We start from the raw sequence: 21,698 nt of genomic DNA, 5'->3' as shown, positions 1-21,698 counted from the left end.
AGGAGAGGAGAGGAGAGGAGAGGAGAGGAGACTCGAGGAGAGGAGAGGAGACTCGAGGAGAGGAGAGGAGAGGAGAGGAGAGGAGAGGAGAGGAGAGGAGAGGAGAGGAGAGGAGAGGAGAGGAGAGGAGAGGAGAGGAGAGGAGAGGAGAGGAGAGGAGAGGAGAGAGGAAAGGATGGGTCCAGCTGCTGCAGGAGGTTTTGCATCTGAACATTTTCCCTCATGGCAGGACACAGCACGAGAGAAGCCTGTTTGTTCCCAGGACACACTTGCCTAATTGCACAGAGTCAGCAAGTTGAGGCCTTTGGAGGAGTTTTGGATAACATCCCATGCCTCTCACCTTGCACAGCCATGCCCAGTGCCCTCCAAAGCCTACTGAAGCCTTCTGCAGCACCAAGGGCTGTTGGAGCAGGTTCACAAACCTGAGCACCATTAAGAGAAAATCCTACCAATATCAGCACTCTCCGCTCACTTACACCTACTTTGCATTTTAAATGCCAGTAAATGACTGCCCAAGGGAACAGAGAATCAGACCCATCAATGTGGGTATATTTCAGCAACCCAGACCCCAGGAATTTTGGAAGTGTACCAGCATCAAGCATTATTAATGCATATTGAAAAATAGCTGGAAATCTCCCCAGCATTGTTAAAGAATCATTTAATTATTATTAACTGAGTCACAGAGGGCAGGCAGGCAAGTTTATGAAACCGATACACTGAGTAACTGTGGACTCTGGAGGGTGAGATGGTTCTAATGCCAAGGTTTGTAATTAAACTGTGGCCCAGGGCTGGGTGCTGATGCATTCAGCAAGTGCCCTCTGCTGGACTCCCAGCTGGAATCTTCCACATCCATCCCTCACCCTCCTCCTCTGCAAGGCTGGGTGCACCACGGCCTCCTCCCAGCGTGACTTCCAGCCCACTGCTCCTTTTGCAGCAGCCTCCTCCCATTAGGTCTCTCAGCAAGAGCAATTATTCCGGGAAAAAAAAAAACCCAAACCAACAATATGAAGTTACACCCCGTGTCACCACAGCTTGGTTGGGCTTGAAATGTGGGCGCAGCTCTGGGGAGTTCCTTGCCCTTTCCTACCCCATGCCCACCAGGGACTGGGAAATGTCCATCTTCACTGGTTTGTTCTCGATGACTAAAACAGGTGGGGCTCACCCGGTGAGCAGATATGATGTGAGAGTGCAATTAAACAACAGAGCTTTCAACACCCAGCTCCCAGGGCCTTATTTAGCTAATTAAGAAAGCTGTGCATTCATTCCCCTGAGGTGTTTCCAGCTCCCTCAAGAGCATTGCCAAGGTCAGATTTGCTGCTGACCATTCACAATGGCCCATGCTGACCATTCACAATTTGCAATGCCAAGCCACAAGAGCTCGATTAAAGAGTGTTAGGCTTCCCTAACTGGGACACATAACAGTCCTAGACCTCTAACAGGTCACCAGGAGTCCAGTACTCCGCTGGCCACTGCCAAGTGAGCCCCTGCTTTTTACTCCATTCACATTTTCCATCCCCATCACCAGGTTTGGCTGCCAGGTACTCAAGGCAGGAACGGTCCCTCCTTGGGTCGATGTGTAGGACCCAGCAGAGCAAGGCCTCTAGGCATGCTTATAATGCAAACAGAGAGATTAGATCAACTCTGGCCTCTCTCTCAACGCTGTAGGCAGCAGAAGAGTGGAGTGTTTGCCTCTTATCTGGAGTCTTGGGGGATTGGCCCAACATATTGACATAAACTCCTGCCAATGTCAGTTTACACTAAGGAAAGCGGGTTATAAAATGTGTTGGCTCGGGAGCAAGATCCGAGTCCTGGTAAAGCATCTCTTCTGCAGAGCCCAGAACCTCCCATGGAGAGGAAGGGACCATCCAAGCCACTCACAGCTTTGCACCCCCAAAAGGGCAGGGTGCCCAGGCAGGGGGCTGTAACTCAGCAAGGTTCCAAGGCCAAGAGTGTGGGACATGTCCATGGTGGGCTTGAGGTCCTCCAGACACCTGCAGAGCTGTTCAGAGAGATGCAGAAAGCAATTCCTGACAATCCTGGGGGGAGTTCAACAGCTAGAGGAGAGAAAGGCAAATTTCAAAGTGATCTCAAATGAAAAAAGGCGTTTTCACATCAAGAATTGTCGTAAGAAAATGAAAATGCAAGAAAGACTTCACTGAGTCAGACCAGCAGTAAGGGTAGCTCAGGACCCCAGAAACAAGAGATGCTCTCCAGGGAGGCCACTCTCTGCAGCCATTGCCCTGATGCTGTCCCAGCAGCCACTTCCATCACACAGGAATGCTGGAGAGTGCCCCTCTGCTGCTTCTTCATCCATGGCTGAGCCTGGTATCCATGAATTTTTGAACCTGATGATATGATGTGCCTCAACAACCTTCTGTAGCAACAGATTGCAGGAATTCACTGATGTTTTTTTCACACTTAAGAATCAAAATTCATGAATGAATAAAGTTGGAAAAGACCTCTGAGGTTGTCAAGTCCAACTGAGCAAATACCTCCATGTCCAGTAAACCGAGAGCCTCATTCCCAGACTCACACCCACGTGCTGGGTGTTTCCAGGGGTCTTTGGTGCCAGGGCTCCCACTGCCATCCCTGGAGCCTCAGACTGTCACAGAACCATGGAATATTCTCAGTGGGAAGGGGCCCACAAGGATTAACAAGTCCAGCTCCTGGCTCCACACAGGACACACAAGAATTCCACCCTGGGCATCCCTGGAGCGCTGTCCAAACGCTCCTGGAGCTCTGGAATCCTCGGGGATGTGCCCATTCCCTGGGGAACCTGGGCAGTGCCAGCAGCCTCAGGGGGAAGAATCTTCTCCTGACTATGCCTTCAAAGGGAACAGGACTCCCCCAAGCCCTGTGAGCAACTCAGCTGAGCCTCTCAGGAGGAGATCCCAGAGACCCCAGTGCTCACCTGCCTTTTTTTACCTCTGTCATCATTAGGAAGTCTCAGGCACAAGCTTAGAAGCTGAGGACATCTAAATGTAGGTGCCCAAGTCTGGTGCTCAAATCTACCTGGAAACATATTTAAATTAGAAGAGAGATTTTTGAAACTTAGCCAAATTTGAACATCTTGGTTTTTGGACAGTTTTCTGTTTTTAAGTGAGGAGATTTAGCAAAGAATGGGCTTGGAGCATAATTCAGTTAGGAAGGGGACTCCCTCTCTCCTCCAGCTACCTGCTCCAAGCAAGGCCAGCTGTGAGGTCAGAGCAGGCTGCTTCAAGGAGCAAAACACAAAATCTGGAACTAGAAAATTCCCAAACAAGGTCCAGAGCTAAGGAGCAATGTGGCTTTGAAGCACGGTTAGATTGCCAATGTCCCTGGCAAGAATTTCATCCAGATGTGAGGGAAAGCTCTGGATGAACGCACAACAGCAACACCAGTTAGCTGTCCACAACCACAACAACGATGGTCCAGAGGTGAGGCACGGAAAGGAAGGGATCAGCAAATCTTCATAACCACACAAGAAGGAAGAGCAGGTCAGGGGTTAATGTGAATTAATGACAGCCAGGCTTCAGTGAAGAGCAAGACAACCACGTCCTCCAGCCCCGTGAGGGACACTGGAAACACACAGGTGGAAGCTGAGTGGTATAAATTGGGCCACGCACCGGAGAAAGACCTTTAACATTTTGGATTAATTATTTTAATAATTAAGGATGTCAAGGATTCATCCATCACAGGTTGTGTCCCAGGCAGAGGAATTCCCTACAATACCCATTTTACAACAAAGGAGGAGCAGATCCAAGTGGTCAAACAGCAGCAGAGACTTTACATGAGTCAATATGTGAACTATTCAAGAGTGGTTCTGCTTGCTGATTTAAAATCCACAGTGCTTATCAACAAGGAGAGGGACCACCGTGGCTTTTCTTTAGGGCAGATTAAGAAGGAAAGTAAAAGTAGGTATTTAAGATAAGAAGTAAGACAAGCGAGTTGTTGTATTAAAATAAAAGCAGCACAATGTATGGAGTAAAAAAGACATTTTTGTCCTAGCTGGAGCTCAAGAGAGGGGAAAATCAATAAGGGAAATAAAGGACTTGGAGAAATATTTATAGTCAGCAGAGTCAAGGCTGAAGAGAAGACACGTTTCTTATGCAAGCAACAAAGAAACCCTGACGAGAGCATTAATTTGTTACTCCAGGGGAATGGTGGAACCATGGATAATAACCAAGAAAAGCCCTGGGTGTTCAATAAAGACCTCAGTTCTGCATTTTGAGAAAAAGCTGCACAAGCTACTTCTACCACACACTGCTGATGATCACACTTAGGGCTCTAACCATAAGCAAGAGATGGTAATCAGCATCTCCCACAGCTAGCCATTAATAAATCTGCAGATTCAGATCATTTACATCCAGGAGGTTTTTAAAGAGCTGGCCAAGAAGGCATTGCAGCCTGTTCAAAAGTCTTTGAACCGCAGGGAAGTTCTAGAGGACCAGGAGAAAATGAGTGTTTTGTCGGTGTTTTAAAAGAGGACAACACGGGTTCTAGAGTGCCAGCCTGCCATTAATCCCAGCAAAAAAAACAATAATGGAATAGCTCATATGAGATTTGTTTATTATGGAATCAAAGGAAGGTAATATAATTGCTGCCAATCAACTTGGGTTTATGAAAAATAGATCTTGTCAAATTAATTTGATGTATTTTGTGATAACAGCACAAGCGTGGTTAATAAGGGGAAGAGTGCTGATGTAATTTTACTTGGATTTTCCTCAAGGCAACTGCCTGGGTACTGCATGATATTTTGATTAAGAAACTGGAGTCCCAAACATGGCACACATTAAAGGGATTAAAAACCAGCTAACGTAGGTCTCGGAGCGTTCCTCTAAACAAGAGATGGCTGCCAGATGGGTGTGTTCCGAGTCAGGTCCCACAGGGAACCGTTCCTCAATGCGCATTTTAACATTTTCTCCACGTCCTGGGAGAAAAAAAAATAAATAAAAAAATAAAAATTTGCTGATGACAACACAAGGTCTACTGGATCAGCAGGTAAGGAAGAGGCTGAGGTCAATGGGGTGGAGGAAAAGGACTCCTTTGTTCAGGTGGGTGAAGGCAGGTGAGGGCCAAACGTAGAGGCAGGTGAGCTGAAGAGAACGTGGTTGTGTTCCCCCTCCTGGGAAGGAGCAATGCAGGAGGGATTTGGGAGTCACAGCAGGCAGAGGAGAGGCTGAGGGCACTTGGTTTGCTCAGCTGGAGCAGAGACTGAGGCCAGACCTCACTGGGAGCTGCAGCTCCTCCAGAGGGACAGTGGAGGGGCAGCTCTGACCTCTGCTCCCTGTGACTGGGGACAGGACCCAGGGGAAAGGCTGGAGCTGTGCCAGAGTTTTCACTGATTTAGCAAACAATTGCTTGGGTGAATAATAATCTGTGAGGAGAGCAACTGTGGGATTCCATCCCAACACCAGCACAGTCCTGGATAAAGATCCAGCATTTCTGTTTGAGGATGAGCAGCGCTGATTCCTGTAAAGGAACCAGCTCTGAAAGGGTGGATTAAAAGCCTGGGTGCTTTTCCCAGAGCAGGAAACGAGACTGGAAGGCAAAATAAATTAATAAATGCAAGAATTTTGTGTGCATGGGAAGAAGAGAATTGAAAAACCAAAGGGACTTTGGAAACCCTTTGGGGACACAAGTCAGAGTTTCTAAAGTAACAGAATCATTCCATGGTCTGGGTTGGAGGGGACCCTAAAGATGATCTTGTTCCAAGGATTCAGTTGGATATCAGGGAAAGGTTCTTCCCCCAGAGGGTGGTGGAGCACTGCCCAGGCTCCCCAGGGAATGGGCACATTCCCAAGGCTGACAGAGCTCCGGGGGTGTTTGGACATCACTCTCAGGCATGGGGTGGGATGGTTGGGGTTGGACTCGTGATCCTTGTGGGCCCCTTCCAACTCAGAATATTCCATGATTCCATGATTCATCCCAGTCTGCCTGCAACTGGGGTTTATTGAGGAAATCTCCAGTGCTCTTGGACGCTGGGAAGGAGGAAATGTTGAATTTTTGTGATGTTCTCATGACCCCACTCTCCTGTGAGATTCCTCTGGGTTGCTCCAGCAGGCAGTGGAGGGAGATGTCCAGGATCAAAGGCAGGTTTATCAGGGATGGTGAAGGAGGCGCTGAGTGGTCCTGCTGAGTCCTCTTGCTGCCCAAGCCAGTCCTCCCAGGCTGCAAACCGGGAGCAGCAGAAATACCAGGAGTTAGAGCCATGAAAATGTGCTGTTAAATCAAAGAAGAGTTGGAGTAGAGGCTCAGGAACGGAGGCAAGGCTGGAAATCTTTAGAGGAGCTCAGTCCACCAACTCCATGGACAGAGGGATGGTAGTTTGTGAGCCCATGAACAGTCCACTGAATGGATGTACAGAAATAAAGAGCTCTTCAGTCTGTCACACGAAGGTGTGAGGAGATTTAAATGCAAATAAACAAAGTTAGCTACAATCAAACACCAAACCTGGCACCTGTTTCAGCACTGAAGTTGATTGTGTGATGGGGAAATTTAGCAGAGAGGATGACAATTCACATCACACATCTTTTAGAAGAGAAAAATATTTTATCTCTATGTATGTTCTAGTTCAAAGCAGGATTTTTTTCTTCTCTGGCTTTTATTTGCACAAGAAGTCTGGGAGAGGAATCCCAGTGCTTCTCTGGCTATTTAAACTCCTTCCCTAAACCGAGGCAGAGGATGAGAAGGAACGCTGTCCTCTGAGAACCATGGAAGCATCACCACATGAGTCACTCCCAGCCCAATTAGGCTTCCACACAGACACCATCAGATGGGAATTCGTCATGAATTGCCTGGAGAACGAATTACACCTGTGAAGACCACGATTCTCAGAAATCCTCTCATCCTTTCTGCCAAGGGAAGGCTTTCTTTGCATTCCTGCCATTTCTTGGAATCCTCCTTTCCATTTGTGTGTTCACATAAACTCATTCCGCTGAACCTCTACTAAGAGGAAAGGCTGAGAGTGTTTGGATTGCTGAGCCTGGAGAAGGCTCCAGGGAAAAATGGTTTTAAATGGAAAAAGGGGAGATTTGGGTTAGGGTTAGGGTTATAGGTTATAGGGTTAGGGTTAAAGACAAGCTATTATGAAAAAACTCTTCTCTGTGAGGGTGGAAAGACCCTGGCACAGGGTGCCCAGAGCAGCTGTGGCTGCCCCTGGATCTCTGGAAGTGTCCAAGGCCAGGCTGGACGAGGCTTGGAGCAACCTGGGATAGTGGAAGGTGTCCCTGCCCATGGCAGGGGGTGGAACTGTGTCGACTTTAAAGTCCCTTTAAACCAAATCCATTCTGGGGTTCTGGGTCTATGAGCAGCAGCATTTTCTTAGAGCAGCACTACCAATGACAGTTTTGGTGCCTTGGCTGAGAACGGAGCCCCCATTTGCCTCCCCATTTCATCTCAGCCCAATTTTTGGGCTCTTGTATCGGTTAAAGCAGCCCCAATCCAAATCCCTCAATGGTGACTGGATTAAGAAGTATTTAATTTTATCACTGTCTTGTTTAGGAACCATCCTATATTTACACTTAACACATAAATATCCAGAAGCTCCACAGGAATTCAGCTCTAGGACCAAATACATATATCAGAAGGATAAACCCACCAAAATCAGATAAGCCTGCAAGAGGGGAGGCCTCTGGAGCAGGGAATGTTCCCACACTGCCATGCACCATCTCTTCCCATCTGTTGCCCATGGAGCTTGATTTCTTCAGGGTTTGTTCATAGAGGATTTACCACAGACAGGTCCTTTGCCTGGCCAGGACCTGGACTCTTTCATGGCCACAGCACTGTGGGAGGATGGCATTCCCACAAACCATCCCCTCCTGGGGAGAGCAGAGGGAAAGGAAGCTGACTGTGATGAGCTCGGTGTTCTTCATGCTGGACTCTGGGAACAGCAGTGGGATCACACAATCAGAGTCAGGGAACAGCATCACCCCACGGCCAACCCTCACCCCACACACCGGGTACAGCTGCTCCAGGGCTGCTCTGGGGCCCCCAAGGCCTACCCTGGGGACAAGAGTCTGCTCTTTCTGCAGGCCCTGGTGCTCCTTGAGGCACGTCTAATGAAATCTGCCCAGAAAAGCTTCTTATAATGATATTTTCCATGCAGGTATCACTCAGACTGATTATCTCCTAAGCCAACACCACAATGTCAACAGGTCAGAGCAGTGCAGGGATTGTGCCAGGGAATGGGAGACCTGAGCCCAGCCCAGCTCTGAGGGCTCAGCAGAGCCGATTACACCCCAAAGTGCCTGGAAATCAGTCCCAAATCAAATAAAGCCAGAAGCAGCGCTGGTTTGTGCCACTCAGTGCGGAGAGGATCACAGCCTGCTTGGAGTCACACAGCGCCAGTGCTGCTCCTGTTATAAACAAGGCTCGAGACTTTTTGATGTAATTAAAGCCTGGCCTGTTTATTAATACTGAGCTGCAGCTGAAGGAGAACCCAGGCTAGTCCTGTGCGCTCCACACTACAAACCAGGACAGCAACAACGCATCCCAACAAACTCTCGAACAGAAAAAGCGCCAGCTAACATGTAACACCCTGATTTATACCCTCCCTTAGGCCTGGATTGGCCCGTTTTGGATCCTTTTCAGGATTGGCTGCTTTCCTGGGCTCTGATTGGTCCATAGCCACGTTCATCCTGGTCCAATCATTTTCCCAGGGCGTCAAATGATTGGTGGATGTTTCTTCCAATCATTACTCGCGGTGCTGATGACATCACATTCTTGAATGTTCTTGAATGTTCTATTCCAGGCCCCCATAAGCCCCCTTATATTTCTTACCAATCCCTGTTCTATCCACCCAACCCAATCTAGTATCAACCACGAACACTCCAAAAAGCCTTAAAAATCATCTTAACAACTTTACAACAATTAAACATAGTTAACTTTTATCATAACATCAATTAACTCTCCAACAGTAACAGCTTTAATTAACCTCCCAAGTTCAACAAAAAGATCCCTTATAACCCTCCCAGGAATGGGATTCTGCTCCCGAGTTCGGCACTTTTGGGGATGTAGGGAGCTGCCACTGCCCCTCTGGAGTCAGGAATCAGCAGCACTGTGTTTCTTTTTACCCTGTGCTTCCCCCCATGCTGACTTCACATCATTTAGATGGGTTTAAAAATGGTATAAACCCTTTGCATACAGAATGAATTTGTCCCTGATATATATATACACATCTATATATAAATGTATAAATATATATATATATATATGTATATGTGTATATATATACATATGCATATGTATATATATTATTTAATTTTAATTTTAATTTTAATTTATTCTGATTTTTATTTCTAATTTTTATTTTTATTTTATTTTTTATTTTTATTTTTATTTTTATTTTTATTTTTATTTTTATTTTTATTTTTATTTTTATTTTATTTTATCTTTATATATGTATATAATTTTATAAATTTCTAGATATAAATATATATCTATATGTAATTTATTTGTATATTATATATTATTTATACATATTTTTATTATTTATATTTATATTTATATAATGTATTTATACTATAATAAATGATATGTATAATATGTTATAAAATATATTTATAAATGTATTTAGACCTCTATTTATATATTAATATAGATTTTATGTATTTTGCTATATCTCTTTATATGTATATTTATATATATTTCTTAATAAATATATATTATATCTATTTATATATATTCTTTATTTCTTATATATTCTTATATATATTATATTGATATATTATATTTATATATTTTATAATTATATATTATATATATTTCTTATATATTCTTTATATATTTCTTTGCTCTTCTTTCTATTTAAAGATGTCTAGATACACCGACCTTAGACACACAAATACCACATATAAATATAAATATAAATATAAATATAAATATAAAATATAAATATAAAGAAATATAGAAATATATGAATATAAATATAAATATAAATAATATAGATCTAAGTATAAGTATAAATGTTATATAGATATAGATATAAATATAAATATAAATATAAGTATAAATATAAATATAAATATAAATATAAATATAAATATAAATATAAATATAAATATAAATATAAATATAAATATACATATACATATACATATAAATATACATGTATTTATTTCTTTATTTGTGTGTGTACCCACTCTGGCCCTCCTGTACCTGTTTCCCTTTTGGCAGCCATGGGCTCAATCCCACCCAGCACAGAAGACACAGGTACCAAACATTCCCTCACCCCTCTCTGGCCGTGAGCTGCAGTTTGCTGTGGCCACATAGGGGGATAAAGAGGGAAATGGAATCTCCAAGGACTCACAATTGTACAACCAATGTTAACAAATCGGGGCAGGTATTTGAGATAAAGGTTTGTTTTTCAAAAGCATCCATCCATCAGCACCTGGAAGTCTTTCTCCAAAGGTTCACAGGAGTTAGAGAGTCAGGAATGTGCCTCTCATGGACCATCTGTTCCTGCTCAGGAGCCTTTGGAAACATCCACACAAGATCCATAGCGGGAAGAAATACTTCAGGATAAATTGTTCTTTGTCCCAAATGTTTTAATCATTTTCCCAGGCAGGAGCTGGACATTATCCTCAGCCTTGGGTCTAAAGGGATGCATTTATACAAAGAAGAATTTTTATATGAGAGGTCAAACCCCTCACAAGACATTAAATATGAGTATTAAACATGGGGGTGTTTTCAAAAGAATTCTGAATTTTTTATAATTGACAACTGAGTCTTGTGATAAAATTCTGGGATTTGGTGGACTGAGGGCAAGAATCTTCATTCCAAGAGCCAGTGCTCAGTGCCAGAGAAGGCAGGTGAGCAGCAGGGTGGGGAGGTGGCTTTCCTTGGGGAAACACCACGCTTGCCAAGGGATTGCAAACATCACTGAGTTGGGATGGACCTTCAAGATCTCACCACACCAAAACCTTCACCACCTCACCAAGGAGAAACGCCACACCATCACAGCAAGCAAAAGTGTCCCTTCAAACCCAAACCAGATTTGAGGGAGGGCTTGGGGTGCTCCTCAGCACCTGCAGGCTCAAGGCACAGCCTGTTTTCCTCCAGCTGCTGCCCAGCACGGTCTGTCCCTCGTGGCACCATTCCTCTGGGACACTCCAGGCCAGCATCCCTGCTCCCCTCACAGCTGACAGCCCTTTGAAGGGGCTGAGCCCTGGCTTTATCTCCAGGATTTTTCTAATGAGCTCTTAAACCTTCTATCAATGACACATTCCATCAGTGGATCAAGGCACCTAAATAAAATTGACATAAGGCAAGGCCTTTTAATTATCCAATTATTTTGTTTCAAGCAGCAGCTGGTAAAAAGTAAAAAGACTTAGTGTTCTTCTTTCGTCTCTGTTGACATAAAATCAAGGATCAAAGCACCTTAATTTTTGCCCTCTGATTTTTCTTTCCTTGATTTAAACACGCCTGTTATGAGTTCAGTGGCCTTCCTGCCCCTTTGCTTATTTAGCAGTGATTAGTGAGTGCTGAAGCTGCAAAGCCTCGCAGTTTGCTGCCATGGGATGAGGCCCCATGGCACTGGGAGCAGATGCTGTGCAGAATAAACTCTCACCCCATCACCAGAACAGTTTTTAGTCCCAAAAGTGAGGCAGGAATGATTTATCCTTGGGGAGCTAGCATAGGCAGAGATGGAGGGATGCGTGAGAAGTGTTTGGGAGACAAAAGCAGCAGGTGCAGGTCACACCTCTGCTCAGGGACCTGCTGGAGGTGCTGGTTTGAAATTCCATGAGTGTTGGACCCCCAGTGTCAGACCAGACTGGAGATCTTCAATCCTGCCTGATTTTTTCCCCCACTTTCACTGAGCAACAAGCTTGGATCTCCCCTGGGTTTGTTAAAGAGCAGATGCTCTGTGGATAAATATGGTCAGACTGATTTTGCACCAGGCTTCATCTGAAGGATGAGGTTTTTGAGGAAACCTCATCCCAGTGGGCAATTTGGACCAGCCCAGATGAGACTTGCCCCTGGAGAGGTCCGTCCCTCTCCAAGGGAACGGTGATTCCAGGTTCCAGAAAGGTGGCAGGGATCAGGGCACGAGTTTTACCTGAATGCAGCACAACAATAAATACCACTCCATTTCCTGATTTCTCCTTTCTGAGCCTGGAGCTGCAGGTGTGGTGGGCTGTGAGACTCTAACCTGGCATGCAGAGTCCATCTATCCACGTGCACTCAGGGACAGGGATATTCATGCAGGGATAGGCAGCTGTGAGAGGGATCCAGAGCCCAGGAGAGGGTTCCCAACAGTCTGACTCGTCAGCAGAGGCTCTGCAGGAGTTTCTGTGGAGCAGGGGGGTGGTGCAGGAGGACACCCCCTTGGCAGGAGCAGAGCAGAGCGTGGGATCCTGCCTGCTCCGGCACGGCCCCGGGGCTGCACAGGCAGGACTCCGTGCTCATGCAGGTGTCTCTGTGGATGAGATCCAGCAGACACCAGCACTGTGCAGGAGGAGGGCTCTGCAGAGAGCTCTCTCAGCTAAACAACACAGGCATCACCCAAAGGAGCAAATTTTGGATGGTACCAGGTACTCCCAGCTCCTCCAATGACTCTGGATGTCCTTGAATAAAAGTCTTTTTAAGCCTCTCTTGCAAGACAGGCACCGAAAAGCTTTCACAGCCTTGCCAAGTTTTAGGTAGTTTTAGGTGAGCTCTACATGGGCAGACCTGGTCTGCAATTCTTGTCACTCAGCTCAGCCGTGCTGGGGGACCTTCTTCTAATTCATGGAGCTTCCTCTCATCCAGTGCTCCCAAATCCAAAAGATCTCTTTTGCTATGGGACATTTTAAACTCCAGGCTACTCACCACCAGGAGAAGCTTGCTGAGCTATCTTTCACCTTCCCTTCCTTAGCTGCAGCTGTGAAAAACAAAAAATTGAATAGATGAGGGATTCCAGTGCCAAATCAGCCTTTTGCCACTAGCACGGGGTGGGAGGTGAGGGGCACCCTGGCCTTCCCAATCAATCCCTGCAACAGAATGGTCACTCCATGGGTTTTTGTGAACACAGGACATGTTCAAAATCACCACCACTGCCTGGAGTCTCTCCTAGGGTGAATCTCTGGAAGATGCCATGCTGGTTTGGTGAGGGGATTTTGCTCAGGATGTTGGCTAATTGCAGGGCTCCTGTTGATAAAGCCAAGGAAGCCAAGGGCATTCCCTCAGCTGGGGAATGTGATGTCTAGATGAGCTGGTCAGCATCTATTAGCCCCATCAGCAGCCACACATTGTGCTGCTGATGTCTCCAGGCTGGAAATGTTGACCTCACCAGCTCTTCTCCTTCAGTTCTGTCCTGTCATGGGTCTGGCTCCTTCTGTGGCCTTGGCCAAGCTCCTTTGCCCTGGGCTGTTCTGTTCTGCAGCTCAGGGAGGTTTATTTGAGTCCCAAAGGTCCAGCTGACAGTGTCAGATTTACTCTGATGGATGTCCACAGTGCACACCACATTCAGGCACTCCATCAGCTTGGCTACATCAGGGGTTGCACTCAATGATCCAAACTCAGGATATTCCATGTTTCTAAGGTCACAAATACAGCCCAGCTGCTGTGTTCACTGTCAAAACCAAGCCCACATGGAGACAAGGACCTTGGGAATGGTCCAAACCTCTTAACTTTGAATGTCCAGAGAAGGTGGCAGCTTCTCTCATGTCTCTTCAGGCTGAACCTCTCCTCAAAGTCCTCCTGTTTGTTTTTATGGGCAGCAGAGGGCAGGTGACCACCCCAGACTGCCAAACCAGCCCTGTGGCCCTCTAAGGGCAGGTGAGGTGAGCACCATCCTCAATGAACCTGCTGACTTCGGTCCAAGCCAAGGGGGCTGAGATTTCTCTGAGCTGGTGCCACTTCAGGTGTCCCCAAATCCTGTGATATCCGGTGCCATGCAGCAGGGGAATGACTTAGAACAGCAGAAAGTTGGGGGCCAGGGTTTAAATCTGAAAAAACCCAGATGTGTCATCACTGGAAGCCTAAGGAACAGAAAACTCAGACCTCAAAAAGTCCATCTCTGAGGATGAGGCTTTGTCTGGGGTTAACAGGAACAGCATTTGGGAAAAAGAAACCCAGAGCTGGGGTTTGAGCACTCCCATAAACCAGAGTTTGAGGTCTGGCTCAGATTAGCTCAGGTTAGCTCAGATTGAAGCTATATGGGAAGCTCAGATAGAATTGGGGGTTCCAGAACTTAATCATATCAGCAATCCCAGGTTACTCCTTTCATAATTAAAGAATAATTAAAGAAGAAATCCAAGGCAAAGCTCAGCACTGGGTCTCACTCAGAGGAACACAAATTTCACACAGCAGACACAGGAATGACAAACCATAATTAACATCTAGGAGCAGCCAGTGAGAGGCAATGACTCCTATTGTAAATTAAATATCAGTTTGGTCAGGGGGTCAATAAAAATAGGCTTTCACCTGCTCCTAATTAATTCCCCCACTACAATAGCTGTTTGTTCCCACTCAGGAGAGGACAGGGCTGTGAGACAGAGTGTGCAGAGGGTGGAATTCACCTCTCTGAGGCAGCTCTGACCTGCTCACTCTCAGGGCTTTGTGAGGGCAAAAGTCCTTTGCATAAAGGTGTTTTTTACCCCTGTGTGAAGCTGAAAAATTGCATATTTTAATCTGCTGCTGGCTGGGCTCTGGCAGCAGTGGCAGTGGCTGCAATCCAGCTGCAGAACCTGCCCTCCCCGTGTGTTCGTGTGCAGGCAGCGTGTGTTCATGCAGCTATGCAAATGCACCAGCAGCGTGTTTTTAATGCATTCAAATTTCATCACAGCTTGAATTTAAAAAAAAAAAACCCAAAAAAAACCACCAAAAAAACTAAACAAAACAAAACCAAAAAATAAAATAAAAAAAAGAAGAAAAAAGCCCCACATTTTTTAAGCCTGCCAAACAAACGCTCTTTTCAACCCACTGGCAATTACGGAGAGGTCCTGATCCTTTCTGCATGTTACTGTCAAACAAGTTTTCAGTAGGATTCAATAAAGTGATCTGACATTTCTTTGGAGATCTTTACACACAGTAGCTCAAGCCACGAAAGAACTTTACTTCTGGCAGCTATGTGAATATTTTATTTTGCCCAAAGCTAGACAGGTGTGATCAAGAAAAGCAGGGGGGGAAAAATATATTAGCAAAAGGCCTTTCAGTGGCAATACAGGTGTTTGCTGGAGTGCAGTCAGTTTGGGTTGTGTGTGTTTTTTTTAAAGGAGAAAATCTTAGTAGGGTTAAGATTAAAGGCACAGCACATTTATTTCTCGTAGACTGGAAGTCAGGGACGTATTTTCTAAAAGAGAGGGCAGGGTTTGCCCCTGGAAAGGGCATTTTGAACTGGATCTGAAATAGGGATTAAGCTCCCTGTTCCCATAAGCTCAAAGAGATTTTGGCACATTAGACATTCCCTGGATCCGAGCCCTTCTCAGCAAGCACTGGGGAGTCACTAAAGAGTTAAATGAGTTTATAATTCACAGAACAAGTCAATACATTCATTCAAACAGTTACAGAGAGGTCACAGGCTGGGATGCCTGAAACCTGCTTAAGCAACAATTTTTTGCTCCTAAGGTAAGGCGAAAGGCAGGGCACATTTCCTGGAGGAGGCTGGAGGTTCTGCTAAAGCACCAGGACAGGGGGAAGAAGCTGCACTGGGGTTTTTGAGGTCTAGGAAGCCTCCTCCCAACTCAGAGATTTTGTTGGAGATGAGAGGTGGGTTGAGAAAAATCTGTAGTTGAGCGTGTGTAGAAGAGTCTTTAATTCAATGTCAAGGGCAAAACGTGACAGAGGAGCTGGGGCCAGCATGGATAAGGTCCAGCAGGAGGGAGACTCCCCAAATCCCACTGCAGGCTCTGCCCTTGGCAATGTTGGACATTCTGGGAGCGTGTCTGGAGCTGGGATCCAGGAGAGGCCAAAGAGAAAGGAGAGGGACAGGCGGCCTGGAGGGAGAGAACAGCTGGGCAGTGGATCAGGGTCATTCCTGGAGGAGGCCAAACTGATGTGTCTGAGCATCTCCAGCTGGGATGGTTCCCAGAGATCCTGCAAGGGGTCAATTCCACCCTAAACATCACAGAACAGGGACCCCAGCACCTGAGCTCACAGGATTTCGTGTGAAAATCCCTCCTTTTGGTTCATAACCTCCATGGGATGTTCTATATTCGCACTGCTGTACACAGGTTTTCAGTCCCTCGCAGAGGGATGGACAAGAAATCAACCTGCAGCGTGAAGGAGAGCAGCCCTGGTGAGAAAAAAAAAGGAAGAAAAATGAAGATAAAATAGTAAAAAAAAATAAATAAAGGAAAGAAGGAGAAGAAGGAGAAGGAGAAGGAGAAGGAGAAGGAGAAGGAGAAGGAGAAGGAGAAGGAGAAGGAGAAGGAGAAGGAGAAGAAGAAGAAGAAGAAGAAGAAGAAGAAGAAGAAAGGAAAAGGAAAAGGAAAAGGAAAAGGAAAAGGAAAAGGAAAAGGAAAAGGAAAAGGAAAAGGAAAAGGAAAAGGAAAAGGAAAAGGAAAAGGAAAAGGAAAAGGAAAAGGAAAAGGAAAAGGAAAAGGAAAAGGAGTCACTGGAGGGAAGTGGTACATTTTTCTTTAGGTTAAGTCTCTTTGCATTGATCACACGCACAGTGAGGCACGAAGGATCCCAGCTGCCATAACCAGAGAACAAATATATTTAAGAGCCTTCAGAATAATATTTAAATGATCGGGAGAGATGGTCAGGAAAAATCAGATGCCTCTGGGGGCTGAGTCAGAGCAAAACTCCATCTTAGGAGCTCCAAGTGTCCTTCTGGAGGAAGTCCTTCCCCAAACCCAGAGGCAGATGAGGTGGGTGTTCAGTCACGTCACTGAGATGCCTTCATCTGACCAGTGTTTACTCTGTGACACCTTTAGGGGGTTGGCCCATGGCATGTCCTCATTTTCTCAGCAGGAAATGGAAGATTTGGAGCTGATGAGCACAGATGGGACAGCAGGGGATAAAGAGAGACAAAGATGTTATTCGAGCACAGCTAGCACTGGAGGCATCTGCTGTGGGCTTTGTCATCTTTTGGGGTTATAAAGGGCATCAGGGACCAGCAGCCCTGTTGAGACTTGCCATCAGAGGCTGCAAATATTGCCTGGATTGTGCTCCCAGACAGCCCTGCTTTCCCTGCAAGGTGAATTTCAGACTGACCACAGCAGTGTCCTCCCTCAGCCATGGGCAGAGCAAGACCCACAAGGGCATAAATCACACGCGGAGGTCAGCCCGGGGTGAGCTGCAGCCAAAGGGGAAAGGAAGGTTGAATCATGGCAGCAGGTCAGCAGCAACCACCACCCGCTCTGGGGAGTGACAGGGAGCAGGGGAAAACCCAGGAGAAGCCACGCAGCTCTGGGAACGCAAGGCCACCGATGAGGCATTCACCACCAGGTCACTCCTCTGGGTGAAATCACAGCAAATGGGCCACCAGGCTTCACTTGTGGTACCCCAGGCCCCAGATAAATAATACCTGTAGAATGTCCCGAGGTTCTTTTCCTCAAGGTCGGGATTAATGAGCGAGAGAGAAGGTTTTCATGTTCAGACCCAGTTGTTTATTTTTTCTTATCTACATTACATTCTCACAGGCAGTGAGTTCGTCTGCGCACTGAGCTAACAAACCAAAAAATGGAGCCCCAAATCTCTCTCTGCAAGGCCTTTTAGGTGAAAAATACCCAATTATCAAATGCCAACTCATTTATTTTTACTTTTAGCCCAATATCCAAACACCTGTGCTCTGTGCTGAGGACTTTTCCACCCAATCACATAATATCACCCAAACCCAGGAAGAAGGAGGTGAAAAAGCAAGACAAGCCTACACCCTAAAACCTCCATCTTGTTACATATTTATTGCTATATCCCAAAACCTTAAAGTCTATATTTTCCACCATGTGATATGACACACTTCTGCTCAAACTTCACAGTTTCAGTTCCAGCTACCAATTTTAGAAGCCTTTCCCACGGCCTCAGGTCAAACACAATATTCTCTGGTGGGTCTGTGAGATTCTCTGTGTCCGGGGTTCCAACAATTACCCATGTGCCAGAAGTGATAACAAGGTGACACGTGGCACGTTTTTCATCTGGGAAACTGAGGCAGGAGCCAAGCAGGGGGGACTGAGCCACCTCCATCCTCAGGCTCTTCACCTGCAAACCCACCCTCCACAGCTCCACAGAGGATTTATAATTATTTTTATTTTATTTGCATTGGTACTGTCTCATGCTCCTGGTTGGGAAGTTGCCCAGTGCTTCCCTGAATTACTGAAAACATCTGGTTCTGTTTTTGGGAGGAAAAGTCACTTTTCTTGCTGTTTATGCAGCACAGCCCCACACAAAAGGAGGGTTCTGGGCTTGGAAAGCTTCAGGATCTTCGGAGCCTCTCAAAAGCCTTTTAATTACCTTTGAAATAGGACAGGTCTCACTCTCTGGGGAACATCACGAGACCTGAGAGCAGAAAAAAGCTGAGAGAGCTGGTCCCACCGATTCCCAGCTCCAAGCCAAACAGGTTTGGCCAGCCCTAATTAAGGTAATTAATATCCTCAAGCCTGTTATTAAGCAAGAAGCAGTAAAAGGGAGTCTCCCCTTTACCTCGGGGTCCTGCCGAGCACCTCAGCCCAACAAGCAGCCCATTGTCAGCCCCAGGGCTGGATCCTGCACCTCAGGGGACCTTAGGGAGTCACCAGAGGAGCCCCCATCCCCTTCTTAGCTCTGGGAAGGCAATTCCAGGCCATGTTCCAGCACCTGCTTTGGACACAACGATGGCTGGTGGGATGCCTGGGCAGTGGGAGGTGTTGGAAATGTGACCCAGATTATTCCCTGCTCCCCACGAAACAGGGTGGGTCAGGTGGGAGCATCCCGAGGGCAGGGTCAGGTCTGCACATCTCCTCAGAGAGCTGGAGTTGGAGCTTGGAGCTGAATTTGGGCCTTAGGCTGGAAGGCTCCTGGACATGAGGCAGCGCTGGAAAGGGAGCTCGTTTCAAAGACCCTGGTGAGCCTTCAAAATAAAATAATCAGTATAAATTGAGAGAGATAATTAAGAAATCCCATTTAAATGTAAGAAGAAGAAGAAGCTTTTTCACTGTGAGGGTGGTCAAACAGAGGACAGGGCTGCCCAGAGAGGCTGTGGAGCCTCTAGTCTTGGAGAAATGCAAAATCCAATGGGACATTGACCTGGACAACCTGTTTTAGGTTGCCTTGCTGGAGCAGAGTGATCTCCAGAGATCCCTGACAGCCTCAGTTCTCCCATCATTCTATGAAATGAAATATACATTAAATAACAGTATGCAGTGAATTCGTAGGGTCACAGAATCCCAGAACAGTTTGGGTTGGAAGGGACACCAAAACTCATCCATGGGCAGAGACACCTCCCACCATCCCCAGGCTGCTCCAAGCCCTGTCCAACCTGGCCTTGGGCACTTCCAGGGATCCAGGGACAGCCACAGCTGCTCTGGGCACCTTGTGCCAGGGCCTCCCCACCCTTCCAGCCTGAAATTCCTTCCCAAAATCCCATCTAACTCTGCCCTCTGGCAGTGGGAAACCATTCCCTGTGTTCTGTCCCTCCAATCCTTGTCCCCAGTCCCTCTCCAGCTCTCCTGGAGCCCCTTTCGGCTCTGGAAGGGGCTCTGAGCTCTCCCAGGTAAACATTCCCAGCTCTTCCAGCTTTTCCTCATAGGAGAGATGCTCCAGCCTTTGGAGCACCTCATGGCCCTGAATAGATATAAATATATACATATATGGATGTGTAATGTACTCCAGGGCAGAGCACAACGTATTCCAGGCCTTTCTCTCCCGATGGGACCCATCCATCCAGCTTCACTGGGAAAACACCACGAGGCTTCCAAGGGAACAATCCCTGGTGCACAGCAGATGCAGGAAAGATGCTCTGCCACCAACCTCCCCTTTTCCTTCCACAAAAAAAAAAGGACCTGACCATTTTTTTAACCTCATACCTGTCTGTTCAAGTCCTTTTACCCCCACTCAGCGCCCCCAGGTAGGAAAATTCCTCCCAGAGGAAAGCACTGTTGCAATCTATTTTGTTTCTCAGTCAAGTACAAGAGTTTTTGGTATTTTTCCACTGGAAATTCTTCTCTGGTGCCTTCTTTCAAACATGCCTAGAAGGAAAATTTGCTTTTCCACTTCTGGCCTGTGAGAGCCTGTGGTGTCAGGGTGCCCTGCAGGAATGTGGGGTTTGATAACGTGGGTGAGGGAGCTCGAAGAAGATGAGCAGCACGCCCAGGGAATGGCTGCTACATCCCAGACACCCTTAAAGAGGGAGGGAGAGAGCATGAGGGCTCAGAAAAGCAGCAGCAATGTGGTCCTGGATGGTTTTCCATAGAATGAAGGAATAGGAGTATTCCAGTATGTGCTGAGATACCTGCAAGCAAGCAGCTGCATCTTTTCAGCCAAAAAGACACTTCCAGTCCAAAAATGGCACCACTGAAGGACATTTTCTACAGCAGCTGATATTCTGAGCTTGAGAAATCCCATTGCCATTATTCCACTTCCCTGAAAGCATCCAAGGCCAGGCTGGGTGGGGCTTGAAGCAACCAGGGATAGAGGAGGGATGTAGAACCATGGCAGGGTTGGAATGAGATGGTCTTTAAGGTCTCTTCCAAGTGAAACTGTTCTGTGATTCTGTGGTTCTTCAGGGTCTGGGTTCATGAAGATTTTTATCTCCACAGGGTTTCTCAAGCCTTGCTGACCTCAGGGGCTTCCTCAAGCCACGGGTGATAACCACTGAAAATGAAACTCACTGAAATGGAGAGCTTCAAACTCTGACCTGCAACATCCCAGGAGCAGGACTGGCCGTGGCAGTGGCTCTGTGCTTGGAGGGTTTTCCATGAGGATGGGATGAGGCAGAATTTGGCCTTTGCCCTTTAGCTAGTTTATCCAGGTCATGTGCAAACAGGGGTTTCCTCCCTGGAGGACGACAAAATCCTCAGCTAACTCCACTGCAAACTGGGGTATTTTGCCCCAAAAATGTGTGAGTTCACACCACCAAAGCTAGCAGCTGTTGTTGGGAGGAACAAACCACTGAGGTCTCTGCTCTCAGCAGCAGCAAATAGACAGATGTGAGCCTGGAAAATTTCATCCCAAATACTGAAAGCAAAGTTGGAAGACCAATTTCTAGTGGGAAGTGTCAGGCCAAATTCCATCAGAGCTGGACAGAGCCCAGGAGGCAGAGCAACCTCCAGCCCTCTGCGCTCAACCACCCCCCGTGCCAGGATCTCCCTCACCCTGGCCAGGCACCAAGCTTCACTGCACCAGCTTCATACCCTGCAAAAAATTTAATTACTGCAAAAAAAAACTTCCAAAGCTTCATAGGAACAGGAAAAACATCAATTTACCTGTGGAAAAAAATAGTAAAGGAATGATTTTTTTAAAGAATATGGCTTTGTCTGAGGTGTGTGGTTGCCCTGGGGAGCAGAGAACAAGATTCCAGCAGGTTTCAAAAGCAAGCTGGACATTGATGCAGATGGAGATTCAGAAGGGTGACCCCTCTGGGGCCCAGCAGGGAGAGGATCTCCAGTGCCCGGAATTTCAGGGGGAGATTTTGGAGACAAGTTCTCTCTTCATTTGGTGATATCTGCTATATATTGTTTTGCTGCTCAGGTATGAGTTTGTGGGCTCAGAGCTTCATCCAGTGAGCAATAACTCTGCATTGACTTCAAGAAGCTTTGGATCAGGCACAGAATGAACTCCAAACCAGCACCTCTGAGCTTTCCAAAGAGAAATTCCCT

The sequence above is a fragment of the Cyanistes caeruleus genome, chromosome 1 (genome assembly GCF_971803275.1).
Source record: "Cyanistes caeruleus chromosome 1, bCyaCae1.hap1.1, whole genome shotgun sequence".
NCBI classification, from domain to species: domain Eukaryota; kingdom Metazoa; phylum Chordata; class Aves; order Passeriformes; family Paridae; genus Cyanistes; species Cyanistes caeruleus.
Note: the sequence above shows the minus strand (reverse complement) of the source record.